Genomic DNA, 13,392 nt, shown 5'->3' with positions numbered 1-13,392 from the left:
TGCCACATCTCTGGAGATAGAACTCTCCCTCAAACCTGAAAAAATTGTGTGTTAGAAGGAACTCAATTACAGTGATGACAAAATTTTGGAACTCTGGGGAAAAGTCGCTGTGATTTTGGAGGAAGGAGTAAATTGCTTGCAGGCCTTGCGTATGAGGTATAGATGAATAAAGGGCTACTGCATCTATGGTTAACCATGCGTATTCATCCTTCCATTGAAACGTCTCCAGAATGTTGATTATATGCTTTGTGTCACGAACATATGACACTAGGGATAGTACCATAGGTTGTAAAATCGAATCGACCCACTGTGAGAGGTGCTCCAGAAGGGAGTCGATCCCACTCACAATGGGTCTGCCTTGTACTTGTGTAATGCTTTTGTGTACTTTTGGGAAATGATGGAAACAGGGGATCCTTGGAAATTGTACATCTAAATATTTAACAGTCTTATCATCCAGGAAACCCTGTTCCCTACCATCATCCAAAATGTGTTTCAATTGTGATTTAAAGATGTTAGTAGGATCCCTGTGGAGTTTTTCATAGTCGTCTGTATTATGAAGCTGACGTTTAGCCTCAGCAATATAATCACTCCTGTTCATTACGACTACTGCCCCGCCTTTATCGGCGGGGCGTATGACTATCTGATTGTTACCCCTAAGTTCAGCTAGGGCATTCTTCTGTTTAAGTGTAAGATTTTGTTTAACTTTCTTGGTTTCTTTTTGAAGCTTAATTAAGTCCATCTCAACTCTCTGTTGGTAAGTTTCTAAAATTTGGCCTCTACTCATAATAGGATAGAAATTGGATTTCTCCATGAGTGTGGTACCTCTGTTGGTGAAATCTGTATCTGTGCTAGACTCAGTTGCTAGGGTTTGAAGGGCAACTACGTCACACATTTCTGCAAAAGAGATGGGAATCCCTTCAAACAGGACATCAAATTTTACAGGAGGTACATCGATGACCTCCTCTTGGTATGGTCAGGCAGTCAGTCAGATGTGCCACTCTTTTTAGAATTTCTGAATTCTAACGATTTGAATCTAAAATTCACCTATGAGGTACATAACACGCACATTAACTTTTTGGATCTCACTCTCACAGGTGCCCAGGACAGTGGTGTCTCCATGAGTGTGTATCGTAAACCCATATCTGGGAATACCCTGTTGCATGGCAACAGCAGCCATCCCATACAAATGAGATTCGCTGTTGCCAAGGGACAATTTACCAGATTAAAGAGAAATTGTTCTGACAGAGCTACCTATGACAAAGAAGCTGATTCTCTGTCAGTAAGACTTCGAGAAAGAGGGTATCCTTCACACGATGTTACAAGGGCCAAAAGGTCCCTTGAACATATAGATAGGAAGACACTCTTACAAGACAAATCAAAGTGTGACAGGTCAAAATCGTCCCAAGGAGTGTACTTCGTCACACAGTTCAGCACAGAGTACAACAAAGTATGCAGCATAGTTAAAAAACACTTCGCTTTACTGGCTGCAGATGACAAACTAGTGACTACAGTTGAGAAGGGGCTCAAATGTTCCTATAGAAAAAGTAACACACTAGGGGGCATCCTAGCACCTACAGAACTTAAAAAGATTGAGACTAACCAAAGCTCTTGGTTGAGACACTGTGGGATGTTTAAGTGTGGCAGCAGACGTTGTAAACCCTGTGACTTTGTTCAGGTCACCAATAATTTTACGTCTTATACTACTGGCCAAACATTTGACATCAAAACTTGTCTCAATTGTACAGCTAGCAATGTCATATATCTCATTTCTTGTACCGAATGCCATCTGCAGTATGTAGGACTCACCTCTAGGGATATGAACTCCAGATTTAGAGAACATTTGTCATCTTTTAACATAGGAAAAGCCACTACTCCGTTGGTACTCCATTTCTATGGAAAACATGGCAATAATCTTAGATCATTGAAATGGTGCATCATTGAAAAAGTTGTCCTGCCTAGTAGAGGTGGTAACCTCAGCAAATTACTGGCCAAACGAGAGGCATTCTGGATGTTTAAACTTGACACCAGAATACCTAAAGGACTTAACTCCAGGTATGATTTAATAAATTACTGGGAATAATTCCAGTTCTTTGTTATCTCCCCTGGGTTTGATTGCCTCACTCTTAGATAGCCTTTTTGCTCGCCATTTTTTCATACCTCTTTTCTTTTTTCATCACACTATATCAGGTTAGATACAGATGATATATCTAGTTTACTATTCAGTTAGTTTTTTGAACTTTATTTATTGTTTCGTTTTGCGAATATACACTCTATATTCTATATCATGATGTACACTTCGTGTATGCTCGCACTAGCAGTCCTGATTCCTTTGATGATCATTACTCACAGATACTCACAGATTTAGTAGGTACTGACACTTGTTTAGCATTATAGTATTTGTGGATATTTATAGCATACCACTCTCTTATATCTTCAGTACCTTTGTCTAATTTTTTTTTTCCCCCTATTTCATATATATTCAGTGTTTTGTCCTTAAATCATCATATCTTAGTTTATGCTTTAAACATCATTTGAATTGTTTTTTGCATATATGGGGTTTTTTGCAATTATTCATTGTATATATGCCAGTTGTGATATTGTTATTTGCTTCTCTAACACTATATTCAGTCTATGACACTTCCAAGCGGGCGGGTTGTCTTTCTTTTAAATTTTCTTTTAACCAATGAGAATCAACCTAAGGTGTTAAGTGCACCTGTCAGGCCCAGCACCTGTATGCTATGATTAAGGCTTCACAGCCGAAACGCGTAAGCCCTGGTGCTGCGCCTGCAATCGTGTCTATTTGCTTCTCCATGATTTTGTTGTTTTAATGAAGTATCAATAAATTTGTTAAATTTTACCGGAGCATCCAGTACTCTTTTTTCCTGATGTTCATTTCTCCAGACTCACTGGTTTGCTGCCGCTCCTGAGTTCCTCCAGTCCCTCTTTGCAACTGCCCTACCCCCCTCCTCTAAGTTGCCGCTGTTGCAGATTTACCCGCCGCACATCATCGGATTTCCTATCCCTCCTATATACTCACACGGAGGTGGATACAGAGGTGAATGCCGACCTAGATGCTGCTATTCCTCGGAAGTTTACACAGACTCGGAACCAGCTATGGACTGCACAGCGACTTCATCACATACCGTTTAGCACGAGTCAGCCGACAGCAGTTCGTTTTTTGAGAGCTGAGGAACCACCAGTTTGAGGTGAGTCTGGCATATGACATGACATGCCAGTGTTCCCATTGTCTCCTACGATATCTGCATATTTACTTAACGCTGATACCTGCCTACATGCGAGTGTGTATCTAAAGTGACTTTATTCATTTTTTGTTTGGGGTTTTTGGGCAGTTGCATTGTGCAACGATTATTGCTGTATATACTACGTTAGTGTGACTCACCTGACTGTTATCTTCCTCTGCTCATATTGTGTTCTCTCAGGTACTACTGGAGGTACCTTTAGGATACAGCAGGTGAAGTTTTCTCACACTTGGGACTTTTTGAGAACTCTATCACTTTAAAACATGGAGAATCAACTGTCTAATACTAGTCAAGCAAATATAAACAGAGATTTCTTCTCACTAATGCCTGCAACAGCCAGGAGTAATCATCAGTCTGATTACGAACAGATCTTTTCAGACAGCAAGGAAGTTCTTTCACTCAGTTCTCTTTTTGAATTAATGGAATCCTTACTCCTAAAAGAGTGCAAAGTACAATGGGATGTATGGGCCTTCGATAAATATATGCAAGAAGGTATGATACCCAGAGGACTGAGAGTCTATAAATTTCCTTCCTTTGATGTGGATACCAGCGACAAAGAATTCGTAAAAGATTGGAATGAGGTTCTTTCCGAATGCTCTTCCCGACTGATGATGATGCTAAGGAGCTATAAATCTAAACAACTGGACACTATCAAAAAAGAGATCATGGACTTACAAGTGGAAATGGACAAACGTATTTCAGACCCTCAGTTTGCTAAATTTGACTCTATTCTCAGGGGCATGGTAGCAAGAGGCAAGAGCTTAATAATGGAAAATAAGCACTCCAAATTTTTAAGAGATCGCTCTGATTATCAGAGTGACTCTGTATACATTTGGAATCGTAAGCAAAGGGGAGAGTATAGACGAAATCAATTCCCCTCAGGCACACGGAGGGGCAACAGAGGACGTAGAAGACATAGATCTAATTCCAGAAATGTCTCTTTTTCAAGTAGCGATAATGATGGCTCCTCAGATGAGGGTAATAAACTCTCTACGTCTGCTGCTGCCCCTCCCACGACTAGCGATATTCCTATTGCTCAAAATATGCCCTCTATTCCTACAGGCAAACTCAAGAACAAACAGACATATACCCCAGCCCCTGAAAATGTACCCATAGTGAGACATAAAGAGCAACACTCACAAGAATACACTAATAATCGATATACCACAACAAATATGCCCAACGTTCCCCCTACTACAGTTACACCAAGTACCAGTCTAGCCTCCAATGATCTGGAACAGGTTTTTCCACAGGCCCTAGATCAAACACACAATGGAGGATTGACCAAAGTCGGTCAAGCCAGATACCCACGCAGGGGGAACAAACCACTGAGCAAATACAAATAATTACAAATGTCATTAATCTTTCATCTGTGAATTTGACATCACAACAACATTCTGTTTTAGCTTTAGGCTTAGGCTTCTCACCTACGAGCAATTTTAATCTTTTTCAAACCCTTATAGATGTAAATCGTCTCATAAGAAACCTGACCCTGAAAAAACATTTTTTCAGTACACATACTGCGTCAGTTGAACGAGCTACATCTATACCATTCATGACAAATAACATCAGTGATTTTGCAGAAATGTGTGACGTAGTTGCCCTTCAAACCCTAGCAACTGAGTCTAGCACAGATACAGATTTCACCAACAGAGGTACCACACTCATGGAGAAATCCAATTTCTATCCTATTATGAGTAGAGGCCAAATTTTAGAAACTTACCAACAGAGAGTTGAGATGGACTTAATTAAGCTTCAAAAAGAAACCAAGAAAGTTAAACAAAATCTTACACTTAAACAGAAGAATGCCCTAGCTGAACTTAGGGGTAACAATCAGATAGTCATACGCCCCGCCGATAAAGGCGGGGCAGTAGTCGTAATGAACAGGAGTGATTATATTGCTGAGGCTAAACGTCAGCTTCATAATACAGACGACTATGAAAAACTCCACAGGGATCCTACTAACATCTTTAAATCACAATTGAAACACATTTTGGATGATGGTAGGGAACAGGGTTTCCTGGATGATAAGACTGTTAAATATTTAGATGTACAATTTCCAAGGATCCCCTGTTTCCATCATTTCCCAAAAGTACACAAAAGCATTACACAAGTACAAGGCAGACCCATTGTGAGTGGGATCGACTCCCTTCTGGAGCACCTCTCACAGTGGGTCGATTCGATTTTACAACCTATGGTACTATCCCTAGTGTCATATGTTCGTGACACAAAGCATATAATCAACATTCTGGAGACGTTTCAATGGAAGGATGAATACGCATGGTTAACCATAGATGCAGTAGCCCTTTATTCATCTATACCTCATATGCAAGGCCTGCAAGCAATTTACTCCTTCCTCCAAAATCACAGCGACTTTTCCCCAGAGTTCCAAAATTTTGTCATCACTGTAATTGAGTTCCTTCTAACACACAATTTTTTCAGGTTTGAGGGAGAGTTCTATCTCCAGAGATGTGGCACGGCCATGGGAGCCAAGTTTGCTCCCTCGTACGCCAACCTATACCTAGGTTGGTGGGAGCTGTGCCACATCTTTGGAGATGGGAATCCCTTCAAACAGGACATCAAATTTTACAGGAGGTACATCGATGACCTCCTCTTGGTATGGTCAGGCAGTCAGTCAGATGTGCCACTCTTTTTAGAATTTCTGAATTCTAACGATTTGAATCTAAAATTCACCTATGAGGTACATAACACGCACATTAACTTTTTGGATCTCACTCTCACAGGTGCCCAGGACAGTGGTGTCTCCATGAGTGTGTATCGTAAACCCATATCTGGGAATACCCTGTTGCATGGCAACAGCAGCCATCCCATACAAATGAGATTCGCTGTTGCCAAGGGACAATTTACCAGATTAAAGAGAAATTGTTCTGACAGAGCTACCTATGACAAAGAAGCTGATTCTCTGTCAGTAAGACTTCGAGAAAGAGGGTATCCTTCACACGATGTTACAAGGGCCAAAAGGTCCCTTGAACATATAGATAGGAAGACACTCTTACAAGACAAATCAAAGTGTGACAGGTCAAAATCGTCCCAAGGAGTGTACTTCGTCACACAGTTCAGCACAGAGTACAACAAAGTATGCAGCATAGTTAAAAAACACTTCGCTTTACTGGCTGCAGATGACAAACTAGTGACTACAGTTGAGAAGGGGCTCAAATGTTCCTATAGAAAAAGTAACACACTAGGGGGCATCCTAGCACCTACAGAACTTAAAAAGATTGAGACTAACCAAAGCTCTTGGTTGAGACACTGTGGGATGTTTAAGTGTGGCAGCAGACGTTGTAAACCCTGTGACTTTGTTCAGGTCACCAATAATTTTATGTCTTATACTACTGGCCAAACATTTGACATCAAAACTTGTCTCAATTGTACAGCTAGCAATGTCATATATCTCATTTCTTGCACCGAATGCCATCTGCAGTATGTAGGACTCACCTCTAGGGATATGAACTCCAGATTTAGAGAACATTTGTCATCTTTTAACATAGGAAAAGCCACTACTCCGTTGGTACTCCATTTCTATGGTAAACATGGCAATAATCTTAGATCATTGAAATGGTGCATCATTGAAAAAGTTGTCCTGCCTAGTAGAGGTGGTAACCTCAGCAAATTACTGGCCAAACGAGAGGCATTCTGGATGTTTAAACTTGACACCAGAATACCTAAAGGACTTAACTCCAGGTATGATTTAATAAATTACTGGGAATAATTCCAGTTCTTTGTTATCTCCCTGGGTTTGATTGCCTCACTCTTAGATAGCCTTTTTGCTCGCCATTTTTTCATACCTCTTTTCTTTTTTCATCACACTATATCAGGTTAGATACAGATGATATATCTAGTTTACTATTCAGTTAGTTTTTTGAACTTTATTTATTGTTTTGTTTTGCGAATATACACTCTATATTCTATATCATGATGTACACTTCGTGTATGCTCGCACTAGCAGTCCTGATTCCTTTGATGATCATTTTATTGCAAGTCATACTCACAGATTTAGTATACTGACACTTGTTTAGCATTATAGTATTTGTGGATATTTATAGCATACCACTCTCTTATATCTTCAGTACCTTTATCTAATTTTTTTTTTCCCCCTATTTCATATATATTCAGTGTTTTGTCCTTAAATCATCATATCTTAGTTTATGCTTTAAACATCATTTGAATTGTTTTTTGCATATATGGGGTTTTTTGCAATTATTCATTGTATATATGCCAGTTGTGATATTGTTATTTGCTTCTCTAACACTATATTCAGTCTATGACACTTCCAAGCGGGCGGGTTGTCTTTCTTTTAAATTTTCTTTTAACCAATGAGAATCAACCTAAGGTGTTAAGTGCACCTGTCAGGCCCAGCACCTGTATGCTATGATTAAGGCTTCACAGCCGAAACGCGTAAGCCCTGGTGCTGCGCCTGCAATCGTGTCTATTTGCTTCTCCATGATTTTGTTGTTTTAATGAAGTATCAATAAATTTGTTAAATTTTACCGGAGCATCCAGTACTCTTTTTTCCTGATGTTCATTTCTCCAGACTCACTGGTTTGCTGCCGCTCCTGAGTTCCTCCAGTCCCTCTTTGCAACTGCCCTACCCCCCTCCTCTAAGTTGCCGCTGTTGCAGATTTACCCGCTGCACATCATCGGATTTCCTATCCCTCCTATATACTCACACGGAGGTGGATACAGAGGTGAATGCCGACCTAGATGCTGCTATTCCTCGGAAGTTTACACAGACTCGGAACCAGCTATGGACTGCACAGCGACTTCATCACATACCGTTTAGCACGAGTCAGCCGACAGCAGTTCGTTTTTTGAGAGCTGAGGAACCACCAGTTTGAGGTGAGTCTGGCATATGACATGACATGCCAGTGTTCCCATTGTCTCCTACGATATCTGCATATTTACTTAACGCTGATACCTGCCTACATGCGAGTGTGTATCTAAAGTGACTTTATTCATTTTTTGTTTGGGGTTTTTGGGCAGTTGCATTGTGCAACGATTATTGCTGTATATACTACGTTAGTGTGACTCACCTGACTGTTATCTTCCTCTGCTCATATTGTGTTAGGGATTAAGTAACACACACATATATATATATATATATATATATATATATATATATATTTGCCACCTTTTTCTCATAAGTGTACTTCTTTAGCATAAATTAAAAAACATATATAGCTTTTCCCTGTAAAGAGAATTCTTTATGACTCCTCCTCCTATAGTACATTATCAAATTCTGTGATTAGAAATACATAGTATTGAGAATATCAATATCCATGAATGAGAAGTATCTATGTTCCAAGGATAAAAATGCTTTCTGGATTTCACATAAACAACAGAATAATATTTCCTTTCTATATTCTGCTTAACTATTTATTAAACACAAGTTACAATATTCCTATAGGGATTTATCAGTTTTTTTCGGCCTCTCTCACCTTCAATAGTGAGTATCGTTGTTTACATGTATATACTTCTAATATTGTGATTTGCTGTCACAATATTTGTTTGAATAATGTTGTTTACTGACATAGTTGACATAGTAATGAATCTTTCAGCTGCAACGTTCGCCGGTTCTCGAACATTTGCGGAAGTTCGCGTTCACTGTTCGCGAACCCAAATTTTTAGGTTCGGAACATCACTAATCAATGTCATTCACAAACAAAAACAAAACCAGATAAATATAGAAATATCTATTTAAACTAAATAGACTTTTTTTTCAATGTTAAAAACATTGGAATGTAAACGATTCATAGCTGCCTTCAGGTTAGCACTGTAGGTTGAACACGGTCTCAGATTAGCGCCCGAGTGATAAGTGATAGGTTTTTTTTTCAGTTTGGGTGCTGCATTAAAGTATATAGGGAGAAGTTAAAGTAGTGATATCTGAAGTCTAGAAGTTAGTGCGCGTTGGCTTTGGCTTGCATGCAAACATTTTGCGTGTGAGCAAAAGTGCTAAATAGCACACCTCTTGTAATCGGGCCCTAAACATCTTCAAAACTGTCCCTCTCTATCCTAACTCCAAAAAAAGATTTGGAAAGATAGACTGATATATATCAAGTTCCCACATTATACTTTCCTTTTTTTAAACAGATCAGGAAAAAAAGCTCAATTATATCACGTTCAAGTATCAAGTTAATTTCCTTTTTTTTTCTAAAAATATAATATTCTCTGCATATTAGGTAAAGCATGGGAGTGCTATCAATATATTCCTTTGCGAGTATGATCCCTTCTCAGGCTTCTATGAGATTTATTTTTACCTGATACCATAAGGTCTAATTAGTAATATATTTGCATACCTGAATTATATAATCTCAAAAGGCCCATGACCATGTCTTTTAGCATTTGCCTTAGTACAGCACTTAAGGGACCATTAAATACAGTATGATTGCATAATTAACAAGTGGATCATAAAAACATAATTTATGTAAGAACTTACCTGATAAATTCATTTCTTTCATATTGGCAAGAGTCCATGAGCTAGTGACATATGGGATATACAATCCTACCAGGAGGGGCAAAGTTTCCCAAACCTCAAAATGCCTATAAATACACCACTCACCACACCCACAATTCAGTTTAATGAATAGCCAAGTAGTGGGGTGATAAAGAAATGAGTAAAAAGCATCAACAAAGGAATCTGGAAAATCATAACTACCATAAGAAAAAGGGTGGGCCTCATGGACTCTTGCCAATATGAAAGAAATTAATTTATCAGGTAAGTTCTTACATAAATTATGATTTCTTTCATGTAATTGGCAAGAGTCCATGAGCTAGTGACGTATGGAATATCAAATACCCAAGATGTGGAACTCCACGCAAGAGTCACTAGAGAGGGAGGGATAAAAATAAACAACAGCCATATGCTGAAAAATAAATCCACAACCCAAAATATAAGTTATTCTCATAAAGAAAAGAAAAACTTAAAACATCAGCAGAAGAATCAAACTGAAATAGCTGCCTTAAAGGGACAGTCTACACCAGAATTCTTATTGTTTTAAAAGATAGATAATCCCTTTTTTACCCATTCCCTAGTTTTGCATAACCAACACAGTTATATTTATATATTTTTTACCTCTGTGATTATCTTGTATCTAAGCCTCTGCAGACTGCCTCTTTATTTCAGTTCTTTGACAGACTTGCAGTTTAGCCAATCAGTGATGGCTCCCAGGTAACTTCACGTGCACGAGCACAGTGTTATCTATATGAAAAATATGAACTAACACCCTCTAGTGGTGAAAAACCTGTTAAAATGCATTCTTAAGAGGCGGCCTTCAAGGTCTAAGAAATTAGCATATGAACCTCCTAGGTTAAGCTTTCAACTAAGAATACCAACAAAGAAAAATTTGTGGTAAAATAAGAACAAAGAAAAATTGGTGGTAAAAGTAAATTGGAAAATTGTTTAAAATTACATGCCCTATCTGAATCATAAAAGTTTTTTTTGGACTAGACTGTCCCTTTAAGAACTTTTCTACCAAAAACTGCTTCTGAAGAAGCAAAAACATCAAAACGGTAGAATTTAGTAAATGTATGCAAAGAGGACCAAGTTGCCGCTTTGCAAATCTGATCAACTGAAGCTTTATTCTTTAAAGCCCACGAAGTGGAGAATGATCTAGTAGAATGAGCTGTAATTCTCTGAGGCGGGGCCTGACCCGACTCTAAATAAGCTTGATGAATCAAAAGCTTTAACCAAGAGGCCAAGGAAATAGCAGAAGCCTTCTGAACTTTCCTAGAACCAGAGAATATAACAAATAAACTAGAAGTCTTTCTGAAATCTTTAGTAGCTTCAACATAATATTTCAAAGCTCTCACCACATCCAAAGAAAGTAAGGATTTTTCCAAAGAATTCTTAGGATTAGGACACAAGGAAGGGAAAACAATTTCTCTACTAATGTTGTTAGAATTCACAACCTTAGGTAAGAACTTAAATGAAGTCCGCAAAACCGCCTTATCCTGATGAAAAATCAGAAAAGGAGATTCATAAGAAAGATCAGAAAGCTCAGAAACTCTTCTAGCAGAAGAGATAGCCAAAAGGAACAACACTTTCCAAGAAAGTAGTTTAATGTCCAAAGAGTGCATAGGCTCAAATGGAGGAGCCTGTAACGCCCTCAAAACCAAATTAAGACTCCAAGGAGAAATTGATTTAATGACAGGCTTAATACGAACTAAAGCCTAAACAAAACAGTGAATATAAGGAAGAGTAGCAATCTTTCTGTGAAATAAAACAGAAAGAGCAGAGATTTGTCCCTTCAAAGTACTTGCAGACAAACCTTTATCCAAACCATCCTGAAGAAACTGTAAAATTCTAGGAATTCTAAAAGAATGCAAAGAGTATTTATGAGAAGAACACCATGAAATGTAGGTCTTCCAAACTCGATAATAAATCTTCCTAGAGACAGATTTACGAGCTTGTAACATAGTATTAATTACTGAGTCAGAGAAACCTCTATGACTTAGCACTAAGCGTTCAATTTCCATACCTTCAAATTTACTGATTTGAGATCCTGATGGAAAAACGGACCTTGAGACAGTAGGTCCGGACTTAACGGAAGTGGCCAAGGTTGGCAACTGGACATCCGAACAAGATCTGCATACCAAAACCTGTGGGGCCATGCTGGAGCCACCAGCAACACAAATGATTGTTCCATGATGATTTTGGAGATCACTCTTGGAAGAAGAACTAAAGGCGGGAAGATATAAGCAGGTTGATAGCACCAAGGAAGTGTCAGCGCATCCACTGCTTACGCCTGAGAATCCCTGGACCTGGACAGGTATCTGGGACGTTTCTTGTTTTGATGAGAAGCCATCAGATCGATTTCTGGAAGACCCCACATCTGAACAATCTGAGAAAACACATCCGGATGGAGAGACCACTCCCCTGGATGTAAAGTCTGACGGCTGAGATAATCCGCCTCCAAATTGTCTACACCTGGAATATGAACCGCAGAAATTAGACAGGAGCTGGATTACGCCCAAACAAGTATCCGAGATACTTCTTTCATAGCTTGGGGACTGTGAGTCCCACCCTGATGAATGACATATGCCATCGTTGTAATATTGTCTGTCTGAAAACAAATGAACAGTTCTCTCTTCAACCAAGGCCAAAACTAAAGAGCTCTGAGAATTGCACGGAGTTCTAAAATATTGATTGGTAATCTCGCCTCTTGAGATTTCCAAACCCCTTGTGCTGTCAGAGATCCCCAGACAGCTCCCCAACCTGAAAGACTCGCATCTGTTGTGATCACAGTCCAGGTCGGCCGAACAAAGGAGGCCCCTTGAACTAAATGCTGGTGATTTAACCACCACGTCAGAGAATGTCGAACATTGGGATTTAAGGATATTAATTGTGATATCTATGTATAATCCCGGCACCATTGATTCAGCATATAAAGCTGGAGAGGTCTCATGAAAAAACGAGCAAAAAGAATCGCGTCCGATGCTGCAGTCATGAGGCCTAAAACTTGCACCATGCACATAGCCACTGAAGGGAATGACTGAGACTGAAGGTGCCGACATGCTGCAACCAATTTCAAACGTCTCTTGTCTGTTAGAGACAGAGTCATGGACACTGAATCTATCTGGAAACCTAAAAAGGTGACCCTTGTCTGAGGAATCAAGAAACTTTTTGGTAAATTGATCCTCCAACCATGTTTTCGAAGAAACAACACTAGTTGATTTGTGTGAGATTCTGCAGAACGTAAAGACTGAGCTAGTACCAAGATATCGTCCAAATAAGGAAACACCGCAATACCCTGTTCTCTGATTACAGAGAGTAGGGCACCCAGATCATTTGAAAAGATTCTTGGAGCTGTTGCTAGGCCAAATGGAAGAGCAACAAATTGGTAATGCTTGTCTAGAAAAGAGGATATCAGGAACTGATAATGTTCTGGATGAATCAGAATATGAATGTAAGCATCCTGCAAGTCTATTGTAGACATATGGGGGCCTATCTATCAAGCTCCAAATGGAGCTTGATGCCCCGTGTTTCTGGCGAGCCTGCAGGCTCGCCAGAAACAGCAGTTATGAAGCAGCGGTCATAAAGACCGCTGCTCCATAACCTGTCCGCCTGCTCTGAGCAGGCGGACAGACATTGCCGGAAATCAACCCGATCGAGTAT

This window comes from Bombina bombina, chromosome 8, assembly GCF_027579735.1.
Source record: "Bombina bombina isolate aBomBom1 chromosome 8, aBomBom1.pri, whole genome shotgun sequence".
Classification (NCBI taxonomy): domain Eukaryota; kingdom Metazoa; phylum Chordata; class Amphibia; order Anura; family Bombinatoridae; genus Bombina; species Bombina bombina.
Note: the sequence above shows the minus strand (reverse complement) of the source record.